The 18,772-nt window shown below is 54.7% G+C and overlaps 1 long non-coding RNA gene across 1 annotated transcript in view; it reads left to right on the top strand.

Annotated features, from left to right (window-relative positions):
• Positions 1–9,041, top strand: part of LOC119866931 — a 43,280-nt gene extending 34,239 nt beyond the window's left edge. Inside the window, exons 2-4 of the long non-coding RNA XR_005381822.1 lie at positions 6,021–6,201; positions 7,251–7,310; positions 8,777–9,041. This is a non-coding gene — a long non-coding RNA (uncharacterized LOC119866931). The remainder of the gene's footprint in view (positions 1–6,020; positions 6,202–7,250; positions 7,311–8,776) is intronic.
• Positions 9,042–18,772: the final 9,731 nt, after the last annotated feature.

Here is an 18,772-nt window from a genome sequence, read left to right on the forward strand (position 1 = left end):
ACTAATTATTGACTGATCGGCAAATAGTCTCCATTGAAGTAGGCTGAGCAAGCAAACCACTGGGTACAATGTGGAGTCTAGGCTACACAGGGCACTCGTCTGCTGATCGCCGAGCCACCCTGCTAGCTGTTATTACGGGAAGCACTAAAAGGAAGCAGTGAAATTGGAAGACATGGAAGTACCAGGGAAGGAAGGAGTCAGGTTCGATCTAAGGGTGGGGAAGCAGAGGTGAGATATCCAGTCCAGAAAACAGGTGATTTCTTAATAGGTGTCTTGGTCAAGGACTGTTTGGTACAAGAAACAGAACTATAAACTATAAATTTAGCTCTTGATAATAATAATAATGAATTTATGGGATGGCTATGAGGAGTCTCATTGACTCCAATGGCAGGGATGTCCACGAGAGGCTCAAGGTGACACTACTGGAAAGTTATCAGAGACCCAGACAGCTGCTTGCCTGGGCTCTCCGTGTCCCTCTTTCTCTGGGATCTTATTTGTGTGTTATGTTTTTGTTTTTTTGTTTTTTTTTTTTGTTTTTTTTTTTTTTTAGATCTCAGTCTCTCTCGGTAGGTCTGTTTCCATCTTCTCCATGAAGACTGGCCCTCTCCAGGTCCAAAAATGTTCACCTGGAGGGAGACGTCATCTCTCAGGTCATTGACCCAACAACCAAGAATCTAAAGCTAAATTCCCAGAGGAGGGAGTCTCATTGGCCAATGAGCAGCCAAGGGGGTGCCTCTCCTCAGTCAGGTGTCCATCTCTGTTCCAACAGGGTGCATTCAGGTGCATAAACATAGCTCCAGGACCCCTCCCATGGGTGGGAAGACCTTCCACAGGGAGGGGGCCACAGACTGGGCAGGCACGTGGGCTAACATGTCTGCTGTAGGGGAAGACCGGAATGATTTGGCGTTGAATAAAAGCATTCAACCACGTGTAGAAAATGCCCACCATGTACTTTTAAAAATGAACAGCTTCTGAAGCTTAGAGTCCAGGTCATGAGGGTCTACATAATTGCTGATTTCTGAGGAGTTCTCCCCTCATTTTCCAGCCTTTGGGAGAGCAGTTAGTAGAAAATGTTAATGACCAATTTCAGCAAATGACCATTTTGGTGCTCCCAGGCCACTAGGGCTGGCCAGAGCTAATTTTTAGAATGCCCCCTCGATGATTCTGGCAACTTGTTTAATGTTGACCTAGAGACAGAGGATGGGCCCAGATCCAAATGTACAGCTAAGCCTGGATTTGCTTTACTGTGGGCAAGGAGAAGCTGGCCCAAGTACTCCGTGCGGATCTCTGGCCTCTGAACACTCTGTGGCTTGTCTAGTCTCAGGGTGGAGCTGCCAGCCGGGGTCGGGCAGGTGGTGCGCAGCCGTGGGAGCAGACCGCACTCATCACGACCCTCACCGGGGCCCCTCGGGAGCCTCCAATCCACACCGGCTTCACCGGTGTGTTTCTGTGCCTCTGGGATCCCCCTTCCGGAATGCGGAGATACGGCCTTCCTCTCCCATCACCCCCATGGCCTGTGCAGGCATGGCTCATGGTTTCTCTCCCTCGTTCCCTCCAGCCCCTCCTGCGGGCTGGCTCTCAGGAAGGACCTGACATCCCTGCTTGCCCTAGACGTGAATGGAGGTCACTGTCCCTCTCCGGGACTACATTTGAAAGCCTTTCACTGTGGCATGTTCAATGTTGGCTTCCGTGAAAGGGACTTGAGCCCAGCTGGCAGGGAGAGTGCTTTTCTGAGGAGCGGGTTGTTAGTTCTGAACTGGTGCCCGGGGTTGGTGGGGGGTGGTGGTGGGGGTGGGCTGTGCTCCCTTACAGCAAGGCCCAGCCCCAAGATGGAGGCTGTTTTTCTAGGTCTTCATCATTACAGCATGGTGGCTCCACGAGCTGGCCCACAGAGGCCCTCCCACCCCAACCTTCTGGTCCTGAAGGGTGCAACCTCTGGCGCCTATATTAGGCCCTCCCCTCCGGGGTGCTCGGGTATGGATTCACTGCTCGGTCACCCAGAGCCAGTGAACCCTAGTCCCTGTAGGCCTTTCCCTGCAGCTCCCAGTGCAGGGGGTTTGGCTTATAGGCTGGGGCGGCCTCGCCAGCATTATTCACTGGGCCCACCCAGGGGACGGCCTCCCTATGTAACCTTTTTCAGTTACTCCGGCTTCCCTGGAGTGTTGACTTAGAGAGCAGGCTCCCTCTCTAACCTGGGCATGTTTGCTCAGCAGAGGAGCGGGCATTAGGTCCGCTTGACTCCATGGGCACATGGCTTCCTGTGTCTTCCCCCCGCCCCGAGCGGCCCACGGAGGGGGTGCGGCCGAGGGGGCAGGGGGTGCCTACGAGGGACGCGCAGTTTCCTGCTCTGCTGCCGGTTATCACAGGCTGTTCTAATGCTGCTCAAACAATATTGAGAATAACCCCGGCTCAATAGCACCAGTGTTAGGCTGCAGAGTCAATATTGGCTGAGCAAACACGGCAAATAAGGAGTTGCTATTTGCGTAGCTATGAGTACTTGTGTGCTCTGGCTGCCTCGACAGGGCCCTTGGAAATGAAGGGGAAAGGAGGTGGTGTCTGGAGGTGGAGGGGACACGCGAAAGGGCCTGGCCAGGGTTTCTCACCTCGGCACTATCAATAGTCGGGGCCCGATGATGTCTTGTCGCGGCCAGCTGTTCGGTGCATGGCCGAGTGATGAGCGGCATCCTCCGGCCTCCACCCACGAGATGCCAGCGGCACCCCCTCGCCAGGCCTGATAAACAAAGACATCCCTCGCCATCGCCAGATATTCCCCGGGGACGGGAGGGTGGGGGTGGGGGGGCATCTCCCTACCTCCCTCGGCTGCCCCGCACTAGCTCAGCTCTGGGTCAGGTCGGGGAGCAGGAGGGTGTGAAGGGGTGAGAGGGGTGAAGGGTCCCAGGAGCCTCCTCGTGCCTCCTGACCCTCTTGTTCTCCTGATCCCTCGGCCAGTCCAGGAGTGTCAAGAAAAGCCAGCCCCTTGAAGAAATCACTGCGATGGAAAGATGGAAAAGTGCCTCTTTAATTGAAGAGCCTTTCCAGCTGCTGGCCGGGGCGGGCGGGCGCGGGGTGCTGTGGGCACCTTCTCACCCCTGCTTTGTCTTGGAACCCGCTCCTGTTCTCCATCCCGAGACAGAGAGGTTTGTGAGATGCTCAGATGATTTTCATCCGTCCCTCTCTTGTAGGATTTCTGGCATGTTTCACTCTGGCTGGTGACCTTCTCAGTCACACATGCCTATTTATAACAATCTGTCCCTGGCTCTCCGTCCTCCTCTTTGTCACCCAGGCTTGTCTTGTGCTCTCTCAAATCCTGTAGTCGGCCAAGGCTGGGCCCCCTGGGAGGGCATGTTCCAGGGAGGACGGCAGGGTGTGCCGGCCACAGAGGCCTCTCTGGGGACAGGCTGAGCCACCCCCAGCTTGGCAGGGTCACATCCAGGCTCCCTTTGGGTCCTCCCTCAGAAGTGCTGGAGAGAAAGTGCTTAAAGCCTGCGGCAGGCACAGCTCGTAGCAGGGGCTTTCCGTGTCCTAACTGTGTCTGCACTGCCGGGCCTAAAGCTGGGACGGGACGATGGCCAGAGAGCCCGTACGGAACAGTTCTGGCCACATCCTGGGGCCTGGAGCCTTCCTCTCCAGTCTGGGCTCTCAGGATGCCCTGGCTGGGGTGGCTGAGCAATTAAAATGATGCCACTGAGAACAAATGGGCTTTAAGTGCATCTCCCTTCCTGCATGTTGATCCCTTTTTACTGTGATGGGACCAGAAGCGGAGCCGTCCCCGTGATGATGTGGGGTCCATCGGCTTTGGCCCCAGGAGGTAGCATCTTCGGAGGAGGGAAGGCCCCTGTGTGCTCAGATGCTGAGAAGGAAGGAAATGTGTTTATTGTCAGGAAAGAGGGACACACAGACACACAGGCAGGTGGAGGTGGGCAGCTCGGGTATGTTTAAGCAGCTGCAGAAAGGCACCAAGTTTTTGTTTTTGTTTTTCTTTGTCGAGAGGTAACAGACACTTCTCCCTGCCCCACATCATTTGGCCTCTCCCCCACCCCCTTTCTCCTCCCTCACACCTCTGTCCCTTAGGCAGGGATGAAAGGAGGTATTGGAGAGGCCTGCCATATGTGCTCCTTCCCAAAGGCACTTGCTTGCTAATGTCACACAGAGCAATGGAAGTCTTTCAAAGCTCTCCAGACCTGCTGCCCGATTTCTTTGGAGACTTGGCTGGAGGCTGCATTGTATGATTCGACCCGAGGTTCAACGGCCCAAAGGTGGGAGACGTTCCTTACGAAGCCACCCCATATGTGGAGTCAGATGGGGAAATGGGATCTGAATTTGGAGAACCTGGGGAGGGGTCTTGGGGCATGGCTCACCCCGGTCAGAGCCTCCACCCAGAGCTGCTGACACAGCCTTCTCCTGACTGCCCCCTGCCCGGCTCCCCACAGGGGGTGGGGAGGAGGTGGGCCTCACCTGGGGCTGTGGCTGGTGATGGAGAAGCCTCGGGGGCAGCTGTGGGGTCAGGGCAGGGGGTGGTGTGTGGCTCTGGGTCCCGTGCACTGGCTTCAGCCAGAGGCTCTCACTCATCTCTCTCTTGCCTCTTGAGAGTCTGTGTCAGACTTCATTAGAAGAGAGGCTTTTGCTGTTTAAAAAAGACAAGTTGCAGCTGTAGTGGAAAAGGATTTGACTCTCAAGCCAGGGACAAGGGAATTCTAGTCCAAAGTCCACCCCCCTTCCCACTTACTGGCCACATTCCCTTGAGATGGCCCAGCCTTCGTGAGCTCTGGTTGTCCGGGCTGCAACCGGAGAAGAGTAGCACTGAGCCCATAGGGCCGTCATGGGGATTAAGTGACACAGATTGGACATGTGGCAGCAGCTCTGCACAGGTGTCAGAGATGCTCCAGAAATGGCCATCTTCAAGGCTCTTCACCTCTCCCCTGCCCCGTCCTGGCTGGCTCACGGCCCAGCCTAAAAGCACCCCCACCAGGGAGTCTCTGATGACTCCCCCCTCCTCCAGCTGCCAATCACATCGTCCCTTTTGGAGGGAGGAGAGTAATCGAAAGAACATCAGTGGTGGTGGAATCAAGAGACCTGGCTTTGAATTCCACCATAAGACGTCAGGCCAGTGACTTAACCTCACTGAGTTTTGGTTTCCTCGTCTGTATAATGGGCCTGCTGATACTTTCTTCAGAGGTGACAGGAAGGCAAGATTCAGTGGTGGGTGGGAAATGTTGGTATAGTGACCAGGCCCCCTTTGAAATTTAAAGTGCAAATTTCTGGGTTGCCTGGCTGGCTCAGTCAGTAGAGCATGTGACTCTTGATCTCAGGGGTGCAGAGTTCAAGGCCCATGCTGGCTGTGGAGCCTACTTAAAAAAAAAAAAAAAAAAAGCACAAATTTCTTGGCAGTACTACCCAGAGCTTCTGATACAGTTGGTCTGGGTGGGGGGGGGGCCAAGAATCTGCATTTCAGATAAGTGGGCAGGTGATGGTGACGTGTGGACCGCGTGTGCGATCCTAGTGTGAACCAGACGGCGTGAAGTGGAGGGGGCGGGCACCACGCGGCATGCACGCACTCTTCTCTCCAGCTACTCGGGCAGGAGCACGGGCAAAGTTTTCTCGGGTACTTCTGCGAGTCCCCCCAGAGGGCCAAGTCACCGTGTAGTGCCTGTCCGGTTCTGACCGTCCTGCCCTGTTCCCCACCTGTCCCTGCCCTTCGCTCCCGAGGCTGCTCGAGCGCACCGTGCAAAGTACTACCAAGTGCCTTATGCTAAAAGCTCCTCAAGGCCTCTGGCCAAACCCTGATTCTTACTGGAGCAGAAAACAGTCCCAGGCCTGGGTGGGGGACAGATGCCAGCCCCTCTGCACAAGCTGCTGGGGGCCTGACGCAGCAGGCACGGTTCTCCCCGATTTCCAGTCCCGTGGCGTCCGGCACAGGGCCGGGCGTAGGGTCCAAACCCTGTGCGTGCTGGTGGGCCGGTGGGTAGCTCGGAGGAGGCTCTGGAGGCTGGTCTGGAGCCTGGTGTTTGCTCTTTCCTCAGCCCCGTCATTTTGCACAAGTCGTGCTGCCCGGGGACGCCCGAGGACGGACAGCCAGGACACCTCCTCATGGCCACCACCCCTATGAGATCACACTGCCGGAGCCACCCAGGGCCTTGGCACCCGATCGCAGTCTTCCTTCTCCCAAACGCCTGCATGTCCCGGGGGGACGTCGGCATCCTCGTGAGTGATACAATCCTCACCCACCCCTCGTGTGCGTCCCACGGCTTTTCAGAGCCAACGGCCATCACTGCTGCTCCATGCTGCACTCCGACCCTCACTTTTATCCCAAATGTTAAGGATTCCCCGAGCCGGCTGACCATCAGTGCCATCTGGAGAGCTTCCAAGCACGGATTCCCAGGTCCCAGAGGCTCTAGAAATGAGAGCCCAGAACTGGGTCTGGCTTCCTGGTGGTTGGCCAGGTTGGGGACCTCTGGAACTTGTCATCCTCTGTTGTGGTTCTCTTTGGAATTCAGCCTGACAGTAGCCTCCCCGGGCCACAGCCTGCCACCTCCAGGCCCCTGCCTCACTGTCCCTGAGTGTCCTCATCAAGTCACGGAGGTCCCAGGCCTCTGTCTCCCTCCTGCCCACCAGCTTCCTCCTGTCTCAGTCTAGACGCAGGAGCCACACTTCGATGCTCACGCCCCTACCCTCATCCCTGGCCTCTGCTTGCTGCCAACTGCCCCTTCTGATAAAACCAGAGGTCTGCCTTCTTCGCTCCTGCCACCCGGTGGTCCCCGCTACCCCCCGACATTGCTGCCACATGCAGGGAACCCACACCCCCGGGAGCTGGTGGGGATGCCGGGTCCCCCTCTGGCGAGCTAGCAGCCTCGTCTCCCATCCACGCCACAACCATCTCAACTTCCCCTGTGTCCTCAGTGCTCCCCCGCTGCCCAGCACCCACCACCTGGGGCACCTTCTATCTGCTGAGCGAGCCAGACAGGTGCACAGCTGCACCTGGGAAACAGACAGCAGTCCTCACCAGCATTCCTGAGGAAGGCCAGGGGTGAGGTCGGGCCACCTGCCCCGCGGGGAAAATGAAGCCCCTGGGTGGGGATGCCTGCCTTGGACACCTGGCCCCTGCTCCACATGCACGCACGCCTACAGTAGCCACGGCCACTGGTTCCCTTGCCCCTTTGCCAGCAGGCAGCCTGGCCTCTGGGGACCAGAGGGACGTCGGGGACCCACTCCCACATGTTCACCTCTTTTTTCTGTATTGCTCGTCATTCCAGGTCCACGTCTTCCCTTTTATTACCAGGAGTAATATTAACAGTTCGCTGAGCTTCATGCCGGTAGGTCTCACTGGCAGGATGACTTACAAAGAATAGGCCATAAAATAAAATGGCCCATTGAAGGTGGGGGGTGGCATATGAGAGGGCAGAGAAAGGGGGGGTGGGCCGGGCGCTTGCCAGGAGTTCTCCTGTTGAGCCCCCACAAGGACCCCAGGGGACAGGTGTAATCGCCCCCTTTCGTCTTTGGGAGGTCAGGTGGTTGGCCTAAGGTTGCAGAACTGCTATGCTGGTCAGAACCGGATTCCGTGTTTTCCAAGTACAAAGGGTGTTAATTCAGGGAATTAGCACCTTAGTAGCTGCTGGAAGGGTGGAGGGTGAGTGAGGGTCAGGAAATCACGGCTGAAGGTCAGCCTGCAGATTCCAGAATGGATGGTTCTCGCAAACTCCCCTGGAAGTGGAGCGGCACCTCCAGGAAGCCCGCCGCTGTGAGCAGGTGAGGGCAGGTGCCAGCCTGGCAGCGGCTGCAAAGCTCCCCCCTGCCCCCGGGGCTGCCTCCAGCTGCCTTCGGAGAGTGGTCTCTGCTCCTTAGCCTTCCAGATATCACAGGGGTGGCTCCTGGGAGAATCTAGCCTGGGACCCCGTGCAGAAGGGGGACCTGGGAACCCAGGTCTTAGAGGGGTCTGTGGAAGAGGTCGGTGGGGTGCCAAGGTGGGGGTGTCGGGCGGACCCACGACTAGTCCAGCTGGCTGCTTCGGGGCAAAGCTGGGGTCCGAGCTCACATATGCAGACTTTCCAACCCTCTGCTCCGTTTCCCAAACCATGCTGACTCCTGTCACACTTCCTTGTAAAGGACATTTGTCCTTCCTGCCCCCGTCCCTCTCTAGGATGCACAGAGATCCCTTCAAGCATCAGTGATGTGGAGGGCTGTGCGGGATTGTGACAGTGACGTGCTAAGCAAAGGACCTTTATCTTTTTCCTTCCACTCGTGTTGGGGGCTTCATAGGGCGATGACCGGACTTCCTTAGGAGGGAGTGGGATCCTGAGGTTTACTATCTAGGAATGGAGCTAAAGAGAAAGTTACATCCCTTCAATTTTACATCCCATAGACAATTTTCTATGGGCCTCATCATCTTTTCCCCGAGTAGCTTTGGTCGGGAGGATGGGGGACACTCTGTGGACAAGGAGCAGGGTCCTGGTCTGAGGGAGGCTTCGTTAGGGAGTCTCAGAGTCCACAGTTTTGTTCAGTCTTCCTTCCCCAGGCCAATATTTGTGTGTGTGTGTGTGTGTGTGTGTGTGTGTGGTGTGTGTATTCGTTCAAGTGAGAGAGACGCCACTGGATCCTAAATTTTTCTCAGTAAATTGCAAATATTATGAGATGTATTAACAGTCGGGGCCAAGACAAATGTAATTTTGGATTATTAAATCCACATGACAAATGAGTGCCTATTAATTTTTATTTATCTTGACTGAATTAACAGGAATGAGCAATGGAAAAGAAAAATAATTGTCTTTCTGCTTCTTTGTAGAGCACAGCAGATTTGGAGAAAGCCCTAAGAACCAGCAGCATAAAGTCATAGAATGCTGGAACTGGGGGAGAAACCTTTATTTGCTCCAAGTTAATAAACACGTATGGGGGATCTCCTAGGTCTTGGGGATTCAAAAGCACACTGTTCCAGTCTTCAGGGGCTCAGTCCCCACTCCACAGCAATGATGAGAACTTGGCCAATGAATAACGGTTGTATGAGGTTAGAGTGGGCTCTGGTTAACTCTTTTGGGGTGGGGAGAGAACCAGGGAGGGCTTTCTGGAGGAAGTTATCCCTGAATTGGGTTTTGCTGCATGGATAGAAGTTTGCCCCCCCCCGCCCCCAAAAAAAAGTTCAGGAAAGGCATTCTTGTTAGAAAGAAGAAGGACTTATTAAACCATAAACCAGTGGTGTGAGGGAATAGAGTGGAGGGAGATGAGATGAGTAAGGTGGGAAGGGGGTCAACCCTAAAAGCTGAGCTGAAGATGACGAGTCTGGACTCTTCCTCAGGGATGGGGGTGGGTATTTAAGGGGATCAAGCAGAGGAATGACCACTTTGGTGGTGCTGTGGGGGGTGCAAGGCTGAAAGCAGGAGACCCTCATGAGGAGACTGCAGTGGATAGGGAAAAGAAGCGAGGCGGGGCAACCCCAAAGGAGAAGAGTTGATGGGTTGTATTAGTTTCTTTTTGCTGCTGTAACAAATTGCTATAGATGTCGTGGCTTAACGCAACACACATTCATCTTCTTACTGTGCTGTTGGCCAGAAGTCCAAGATTAGCCTCACTGTGGGATAGTCGAGGCGTTGGCAGGGCTGGTTCCTTCTGGAGGCTCCAGGGAGAATCTGTTTCCAAGCTGCCCTTTCCAGATTCTAGAGGCTGCGTCTGGTCCTTGGCTTAAGGCCCCTTCCTTCATCTGTATTTTTTAAAATTATTTTTAAAATATTTTATTTATTTTATGGGGTGGCGGGGGGAGCGTGGGAAGAGCGGAGCGAGAGGGATAATAAGCAGACTCTACGCTAAGCATGGAGTGTGAAGTGGGGCTGGATCTCACCCCTCTGAGGTCATGATCTGAGCTGAAATCAAGAGTCGGACACAATCGACTGAGCCACCTGGGTGCCCCCCTTCCTTCGTCTTTAATATGCATCACTCCAGTCTCTGCTTCCATCATTACTGCTCCTTTTGTCTCACTCTGAACCTGCTGCGTCCCTCTCGGAGGGATAGTTGTGGAGGTCCAAGGTCCACCGGGATAACCCAGGATATTCTCCTATCTCAAAACCCTTAATTTAATCATATTTGCAAATTCCCTTCACCCTATAAGTTAACATTCACCGGTTCCAGGGACTCGGACGTGAACACGTCTGGAAGGCTATCATTCAGCCTACCGCATGGATGCCAGGGGCTTCGGGAGATGTAGCCGGCACAATCTGGGGACTGATTAAGGGCTGACGGGGAGGATGGAGTGTTGAGATAACCCCTCCGGGCAACAAGGGGTTGGTGGGGCTGCCAACTGACATAGAGAAAGAAGAGCAGATCTGGGCACCAGAGTGGAAAAAAGTGGCAAACAGTGGGCTCTATTTTAAACACATCAAATTTGACATGTGCCCAGGGGGTCGTCATTTCCGGGACTCAGGGGAAAGGTCTGGGTGAGAAAGAAATCGGAGGCACTAATGTATAGTTGGTAATTAAAGTTGGGGGCATGGACAAGGTAACTCGGGGAGAGGACACAAACATGTTCTTGGGGCGCCCGGGTGGCTCAGTTGGTGAAGCGGCCAACTCTTGATTTTGGCTCAGGTCCTGATCTCAGGTCGTGGGATCGAACCCTGTGTCAGGCTCCTCACTCAGCACGGAGTCTGCTTGTCCCTCTCTCCAACCTCCCCCTCCTCAAATAAATTTTTTAAAAAAATTCTTGAATGGTATGGCACAGTAGAATCACCCTGGGGTAAACTGGTAGTATTTTAGTATGTCCCAAATACGGCGTACCTCTGGGCATCTACGTTTTTATGTCCGCACGCTATCCTCAGAGCTGCTTAAAAGGCGCATCCGTGGGCTCCGTTCCTAGAGACTCTGGTTTGTAGGTCTGACCCCACAATGAGAAGCTGAAAGAGGCCCACAGGGAGGAGACCACTGACTGGCAATGTGGGGTCAACAGGGACTCTAGCAAATTCGTGGACTTCCTGCTGCACACTCTCTGGGTTCACCTGAGTTGTCCTGCACCCGCAGACTGTCCCCGGAACACAACTGACAGCCCCTTCTTGTCTCTGCTTCCCTGCCTGAGAGCTTTCCCCAGTTCACCCGGGCTGCAGGCAGGTACAACCTGGAAATAGCCCCGGGGCCAACCCTCATTGGTGGGGGATGCAAGTTGTAGGATCAGTGCCCCGGGCTCCCAGCCTCGGGGAGCTCTGAGGTGGCCCTGACAGGTGGATCTCAGTTGCCCACAGTGGCGACCTGTTCAATAGCTGCACTGGGACATCTTTTCGCCCTTCCCTGTCTGCCTTCCTGCCAGCCCCCGCCCCATCCTCACTTCTTGGGATCACCTCCTAGTTTTACTATATGTACCCATGTCCTCGTTCACACTCTGCTTCTGTTTGGATGGAACCATGAGGAGGAGCCAAGGGCCATGCGGGAGCAGTGATGCGCCCTCAGAGGAGCACCGGAGCAGGGGGTATCGTCCTCGGTGATACCCGGGGTCCCCCTGGTGCACCCTTCTGCATTTGCAGTGTCCATTCTAGCTCTCATATGATGACCCTAGGTTTCCTGAGTCCCTTCTGCAGAACCTCCTTTTGGGATCCTTGAATCCCGGTGGGCCATTTCCTGGGGACTCTGTGCTCCTGGGTGCCTGTGGCTCCCCACTTTCCCTACCCCCCCACCCCGGGTCATGCCCTTGCATTTCAGAGCAGACCTTCAGTGCCTTAGAGAAGGAAGGAGTAAGCATGACTGAGCACCGCCCTGTGTCCAGCTCTGCACTCGTGTGATTTTGACATCCGCTCCCCTATTCCCGAGTCGCTGGGGAGGGTTCATAGCCGGCAGCAGTCCCAGACTCAGGAAGTGGTGGAGCTGGCCCTTGGATGTGGGTCTGGTGCCAAGGGATCTGGGTCTGAATCCCAACCCCTGCCCCTGGTCACGCGCCGCTTCCTCACCTGTAAAACAGAACAACACAAATAGTTGTGTGTGTTGAGCCTGTACCATACGCGGCGTACTATCAACCCCAGTGCATTCAGGATAATGAAGCCATCATTTTTCAGGTGGAAAAAAAAACTGCAACTCAGAATAGTTAAGTAATTAGCTCGGAATCACTAGATCAGGGTCTAGAGAGCGCGTTGGAAACCACGCAGCCTGTCCTGCCCTCAGCCGTGGGGCACGATAACCCTGTTACTTCACAGATGATGGCAAGAGAGAATGAAGGCTCAGAGGTACGGTGCCCCTCACCGTGCCTGGCACACGCATCTGTTGGGGGGTGCTCAGTAGGTGCCCGTCCTCCCCCCCTGCTCTTTCTCCTCCTGCAATTCCTCTGCTTTGGGGCAGGACTACGGCCAGTGGGTGAAAGCAGAAGATTGGCTGTCACTCCAACTCTCTGGCAGTTGGGACCCCTGGTATTAATGTTCACTCTTGGCAGAGGAAGACAGAGCCTAGCTGGTCAGTGGGTAGGGTCGAAGTCCTGTCTCGGTTCAGGGGACTGAGAGCACCACGGGAGGCTTGGCTGGGAGCCCTTGGACCTCGGTGAAAGGATTCACTCATTCACAGGGCGGTTCTTGACCTCTCTCTCTCTCTCTCTCTCCCTTGGCCCCCACATGCAATCTGCCACCAAATCGTGTTGACTCCACCTCAAGTGCCCTCAGCCTTCTTCTACTTCTCCCCATTCTCATTGCTACTACCTCTTCCTGCATCTCTCCCGTGGACCAAGGCCTTAGCCATCTAACCAAGAGTGTGGCATTTCCTGGCCCCCATGTCCATCCACATGGCACTCCACGGGGTCTTTCTGACACAGTGGGATCATGCCCACTCCCTGGGACTCCCTGGGGCCCGTCCATCCCTGTAAGAAAAGACCCAGAAAATGTCTCTTAGCTACATTTGTCCACAATTCCTCAGGACCCATCAAAACCTCCCCCTGGGACTTTGCACATGTTTTCTCCTTGGCTTGGGAAGACTTTCTCCACCTTTTCTGTCTAGCTAATTTTTTTCTCCTTCCCATCTCGGCTTGTACATTTCCTCCTTTTGGCAACTGTCCTTGACACCCCCTTCTCCATCCTCACCTCCACTGATGGAGGTGAGTTCACTTATCCCATGTTGTCAGAGCCTCCACCTCTTGTCTCAGCTCTTGGGCCTAGACCTGAGCCACCCACCACAGCCTTCCTTGAGTTTTCCAAGTGCCAAATCCTTGGCCAGATCCGAGGACGGAGGGAAGTGTGCCATGTTCCTGGGCCTGGGGGATCTCACCATGAGGAGAAGGCAGGTCCAGGCCAGATGGGACCATGTGTGACCAAGTCAAGCCCAGGTGCTCTGGGAAGGAGCAGAGAGGGAGGAGGGTAACCCCTCCTGAGGGGATGAGGGGGGACTTCTGGAGGAAGAAGTGCTGAGGTGGAGTTTTAAGGTCTCAGTAGACTATATGAGGCCAGAAAGGGAAGGAGGGAAGTGAATGCCTGGCTAGAGTCTGGAATGAGCCGAGTAAGCTGGTTCTTGCAGCAGGGCTGAGCTGAGACTGGTTTGACCTTGCAGACAGCTGACCAGCTGGGTGAGCGGAAAAGAGGACCTTGAGGTCACCCCCTACCCCAGACTTCTCCAAAAGCACTACTGGGGTGGAGTCGCTTTCACAGAGGATTGGGCTTGGGGGGTCAGGGGGTGAAGAGGGTTGGTCAGCAGCTGGCGCATGCCACTGCATGGAAATTGCTTGGTGGGAAGGGCATGGGAACTGGGGGGAACAGCTCGGATAAAGCCAAGAGGCCAGAGTGAACGGGGTATAGGCAGGCGGGACAAAGAGGATGCCTGGCTGGGGTTTGGGAAAGGGGACGTCAGTCATGAGCTAGACCCTGTGTAGTGCTTCGTGCATCATTTTTACCTCCCCGGCAATCCACACTAGCCCATTTTACAGATGAGAACGTGGAGGCTCTGATGGGATCAAGGGCTTACTCAAACCACATAGCACCAGCCAGGGTCTGGTGCACAGTAGGTGCTCAGCACCCGTGTGTGAAAGGGCTGACTGGCCAAACGAATGAATGGCTGAATGAATAATAGAATTCAAGCCCAAACACGTCTGGCTCTCAGCTCACACTCTGGCCTGGCCAGGACCATGTCTTCTGAATTCTCTCTACCTTCCTAGTGATAATCCTTCTACCTACCTAATCTATCTACCTTCATAATCCTAAGGGGGTGGGGCGGCGAGCAGCAGCATTTCTGAGCCTGATGTGCCAATGGCTTTGAGCAAAGTGCCCACTTCCCTCAGCCCGTCCCTCTAAACCAGGAGCCCACAGACCAAGTGCTTCCCACTTCTGGAATCTTCCCTAACTGCTCCTGGGGCAGCTCCGCACCAACTCCCCAGCTGCCCTTTTGAAGATGCTGTTTGCTTTCCCTGCTTCAAGTTTTATCATTCTCGCCAGGAAAATATTTGTCTTCCCATTACTTGAATTATGCCTCTCGGGTCCAGTGGGGAGGCCTTGGAGGAGGATTCATCCTGTTTTTTTGTTTGCTGAATTGGGAGAACAAATAGCCTTGTTTGACTTACCTGCGTTTTCCCAGTAGGTGGACCCCTCGGAGCAAACACGGGGTAGACCTGCCTTCTGCCCCTTGGACCTGATGTTGACCGAGGAGCAGTCTAGGCCGGAGTGGGCCAGGCCAGCCTCTCTGCTTGCCTTCCCTCACAGCCTGTGCTCCTCTTCATCGGACGAGGTGCCGGAGCTGGGCCTGGCACCGTCTGGAGTCCAGGAAACATTCTCTCCCCCTCAAATAGCAGCCCAGCCCTGTAATGCTTTCATGAATTTGATCGCAGAGGGAGACTTTGAAATGGAAGTTTCCTGGAGATGATGGGTAAGGGTGAGTCGTGAGGGGCTGGGACCCCGGGATGAAATTTGAATTTGTCGTCTGCAAGGGGCCTGGCAGTTTAGGAGCCAGACCGAGCTGCTTCCCCATCTTTGATGGGCACCTCCTGCTGTCTGTGGTACCAAGGGTTGAGCTGGTGCTTCATTCTGCAAACGTGTAGTGAGCGCCTCCTCCAGCACTGTTTCAGGTATTGGGGATGCATCAGGGAACAAAGGAGGTCATAAGTCCCTGCCCTTTGGAAGTTACATTTCAGTGGAAAACAGACAAACCTAATACACAGAAAAACTGTAGCCAGCTAGAAAGGGGATGGAAAAAAATATTGCAGGAAAGGGTGATGGTCTCATGCGTAGGGGTGCAGTATAGATGGGTGGTCAGGGTAGGCTTGTGGAGAAGGTGCTGTCTGAGCAGACTTCAAGGAAAGGAGGAGCTTCATTCCAGGCACCACTGATTCCAAAGTCCGACTGAAGCCTACACTCCCTCTTTCTCAGCTGAATGAGACCAGAGAGCTGAGCAGGTAATAGTCTCCTACCCTCTTCCTTTTACAGTCTCTTGGGCATTCATCTACTCAGGGTTGGGGTGGGGGCAGACACACGAGAGTGAGGCTGCTGGTAGGGCAGCCTTTTCAGAGTAGGGCATAGGCACCAAGGCCCCCAAGACGACCATGACCCATCTTGAGAATAGAGTTGACTCTGGTTGGGGAGCGCAGTTAGACTAGGTCGGAAGAGTCCAGCCAGAGACGCTAAGCTCATGCCACGAGGTCCACTGCACTCCCTAAATTTGCCCAGAGGACAAATGAATGAAACCAGCGTTTCCTGAGGGCCTATTAGGAGCTGGAGCTTCAAGATGCCCCCCATCCATGTCATTCTTAGAACTGCCCTCTGAAGTTAGGCAGTATTAGCTCCATTTTACAGCTGGGGACACGAGCTCAAAGGTCGAAAAGCTTATGTGTCGCCGACCAGCTGGGATATAGATCTGGATCTGTCGGATTCCACAGACCAATTTTTACATCACAGCCATTATCAACTCCCTCATCTTAACAGCCAACAACACCACTGTCGCCCTCCCAACATCATCTACGTTACCAACAGCATCCACACCAGCATCACCTTTGACATCATCGTCAACGCCGCCAGGGTCACCGTCAGCCGCGTCCCCAACATCCTTCATAACCCCATGATCACAGGCAGTAGGATAACAGTCTGGCAGGTAATTAGGCTTCAGGTGAGTCAGATTCTCTCTCTCAGCTTCAGCTTCCTTATCTACAAAAGAGAAACATCTATCTCAGAAGGTGGGTGAGATGCCGAAACCACTCACCGAAACTAGTCTTGTCCAGATCATTGATGACCTCCGTGATTGTCATTTTGATACTCGCTCCCCCCACTCCCTCCCCCGCCCAAGAGCATCTGAGGCATCTGCCCACTTCCTCTGCCTTTCTTCCCCCCCCCCCCCCCGCCCCGACTTTGGTGACACTCACTTTCTGGTTTTCCTTCTAACTCATAAATCCCTCCTCCTTTGCTGGCTCCGTCTCTTTTATTGGACCTCTAAACCTTAGAATGTTCCAGAGCTTGGATGTAGCCCCCTCCTCTCTTCATCCATGCAACCACCGTGCCTCCCTCTGAGGACTGTGATAACCCTGACATCACCAGGAGGCTGTCAGGGAAGTGGACCTTAGGGCAGGCTCTGTGGCCCCCGGGGAAGGAGGGTCCCTTTCTGGGCCCATCTGGGACTCAAAGCTATTTTTCTAAGGGGGAGATATAGGCCCAATCCTGAGCAGAAGTTTTGCTAGTAGTTTGAGTGGTTTCTGTCTCTTGAATCTGTCTCTCTTTAAACCTTCCTGTTGCTTACAGGTCCACACTGTCTCAGGTGATCAGAACCCCCGGACTTCTTTCACCCCCAAACATGTGCACACTGAGATGTCAGTGACAGAGAACCGCTTAGAGAGTGACCCCCACTCCCTGGGGGGGGGGGGCGTCTGTTTAGCAAAGAACAAAGCAGGGAGCTAAAGAGAGATCTCCAGTTGGTGGCTGGGGATATTCACAGGATGCTTTCCTGGAAACCAAAATAGCACCCCTTTGGGGGCTACTGTTTCTGCCCCCACATTGGGCCCATCCTGAAACAGATGGTCCCCCGTTGGGCTGTTCTTGCACACACGAGCAGAGGTATTCTTTTAGGTCCTCTTGGCCTCAGGAGCATTTTGAATCAGATGCCAGGAGAAGCAGATTGCCTACCCCTTATTCTGGGGGTTGTGGGCGGACGGCTTGGAGAGGAGATCTCTTCCAAGAATGTGTTTTCTCTTACATCTTCAGGATGCGGTGTACTTCACTCTCTGCTCTTTTGAGGCTGGCATGGGTGTGAGCCATTGCTTTGGGGGTGACGCCTGCCCTGCCTCGGCCCCTCCCCCACCCCTCCTAGGGGAAGGAGGGGTGGGGAGTCCCACTTGGCATCGCCCTCTGTGCCCTTCACACGGGGCTACACTGCTGGCGGCACTGCTCCCCGCTGCTAGATTAACATTCCTAAAACGACTCTGTGGACTGGGCCATCCCTCTGCTCTGGAACCATCCAAAGTCTCTCATTTCCTCTAGAACAAGGTCTCAGGCTTCAGTGCCACCTTCAAGTCCCCGCGACTGATGCTGTGTTGGCTTTTCCAACCGTGACCCTCGTTCCTTCTCTGCCGAGTCCTGCCCTCCAGACACACGGGCATCCTGGCGGCCTCCCCACCACGCTCTTGGCTAGAACGTCCTCTCCCGCTCCTTTGTTGCCTACCCAAACTTCTTCTACACTTCCAGACAGGCTTCAGCCCAACCTTGCAAAGGCCTGCCTCTTCCCCGATCTTCTGGATCCTTCCACTCATTCACTCCAGCCCCCTTGGACCACCCGTTCACTCTCCCATGACTGACCCCGCTCCCAAGAGGGTCTGTGTGCAAAGGACCACTTGTTAAAGTATTGTCTGGGAGGGGGGACCACAAGACATGACACGGTTTCCAGCCTAGTCTCAGGAGAGCTGTTACCACCCCGGGTCCTGAAGAAATGAGTGGAGGGAAGTGTCAGGAGACCTGCAAGGAGAGAGTCCAGAGAGAAGACCCAGGCGCCGTGACCTTCCGGAGGGGACATGGTCAGCGTGCTGAGAGCTCCCAGGGAAGAGTCAGGAGAACATGCCCAGACCTCAGCCTCCCCTTTCTGATCTGCGGCTGCGGCTTGACCTTGACCTTGTGCAGAAGCCACAGGGCAAAGGAGCCCTCGCCACATTCCCTGCAAGTCCCTCCCCAGGGTGGGCAGCTGAGTGAGGGAGGGTGGAGGGAAGAGAGAGAGATTTACACCTCATACCCTAGATTTCCAGTGGGGAAACAGTGAGAACTTCCAAAGTCACAAGTAGGAACATTCTTAGAATCAAGCGGTTCAACCTCATTTCACAGATAAGAAGACGAAAGCCCAGAGCGGCTGCATGCTGGTCTGAGGCCACACAGTAAGGAGGCCTCGATAGGAGGACAGGAGAGCAGGGAAGTGTGGAGCCCAGAGCGCATCAGTAAATGAGTTCTCTGGAGCAGGTTGCCTCACACATTATTACCCAAGAAGGGTGAGTTTAGGGCGTACTGGCCGTGCTGGCACTCTTGTCCCCTAATGGGGGTCAGTTTGCAAGGGGGGGGGTTGACAATCCTCCAGGAAAGAGATTCATCCTGAAGGCGAGGTTGCTACCCATGCATTTACACGGGTGTGAGAGACCTGAAGTTCGGGACACAGTGCTGTGAGTTTTTCAAGCCTGTTCTTCACCTGGCTCCCTGGACACCTGCTGGAGTCCCACAGAAAGCAGTGCATGTGTGTGCACGTGTGTGTGCATGTGTGTGCACACGTGTGTGTACGCATGTGCGCCTTTGGAGGCCCGCCAGCCTTTCCAAAGATGCTGGCTCCGGCTCCCGTTGGGAGACCGGGAGGGGTGGCCGGGGCACACCGGAACTCAGAACTTTGTAAAAAC

Source organism: Canis lupus, chromosome 30 (assembly GCF_011100685.1).
Source record: "Canis lupus familiaris isolate Mischka breed German Shepherd chromosome 30, alternate assembly UU_Cfam_GSD_1.0, whole genome shotgun sequence".
In the NCBI taxonomy this organism is placed as follows: Eukaryota; Metazoa; Chordata; class Mammalia; order Carnivora; family Canidae; genus Canis; species Canis lupus.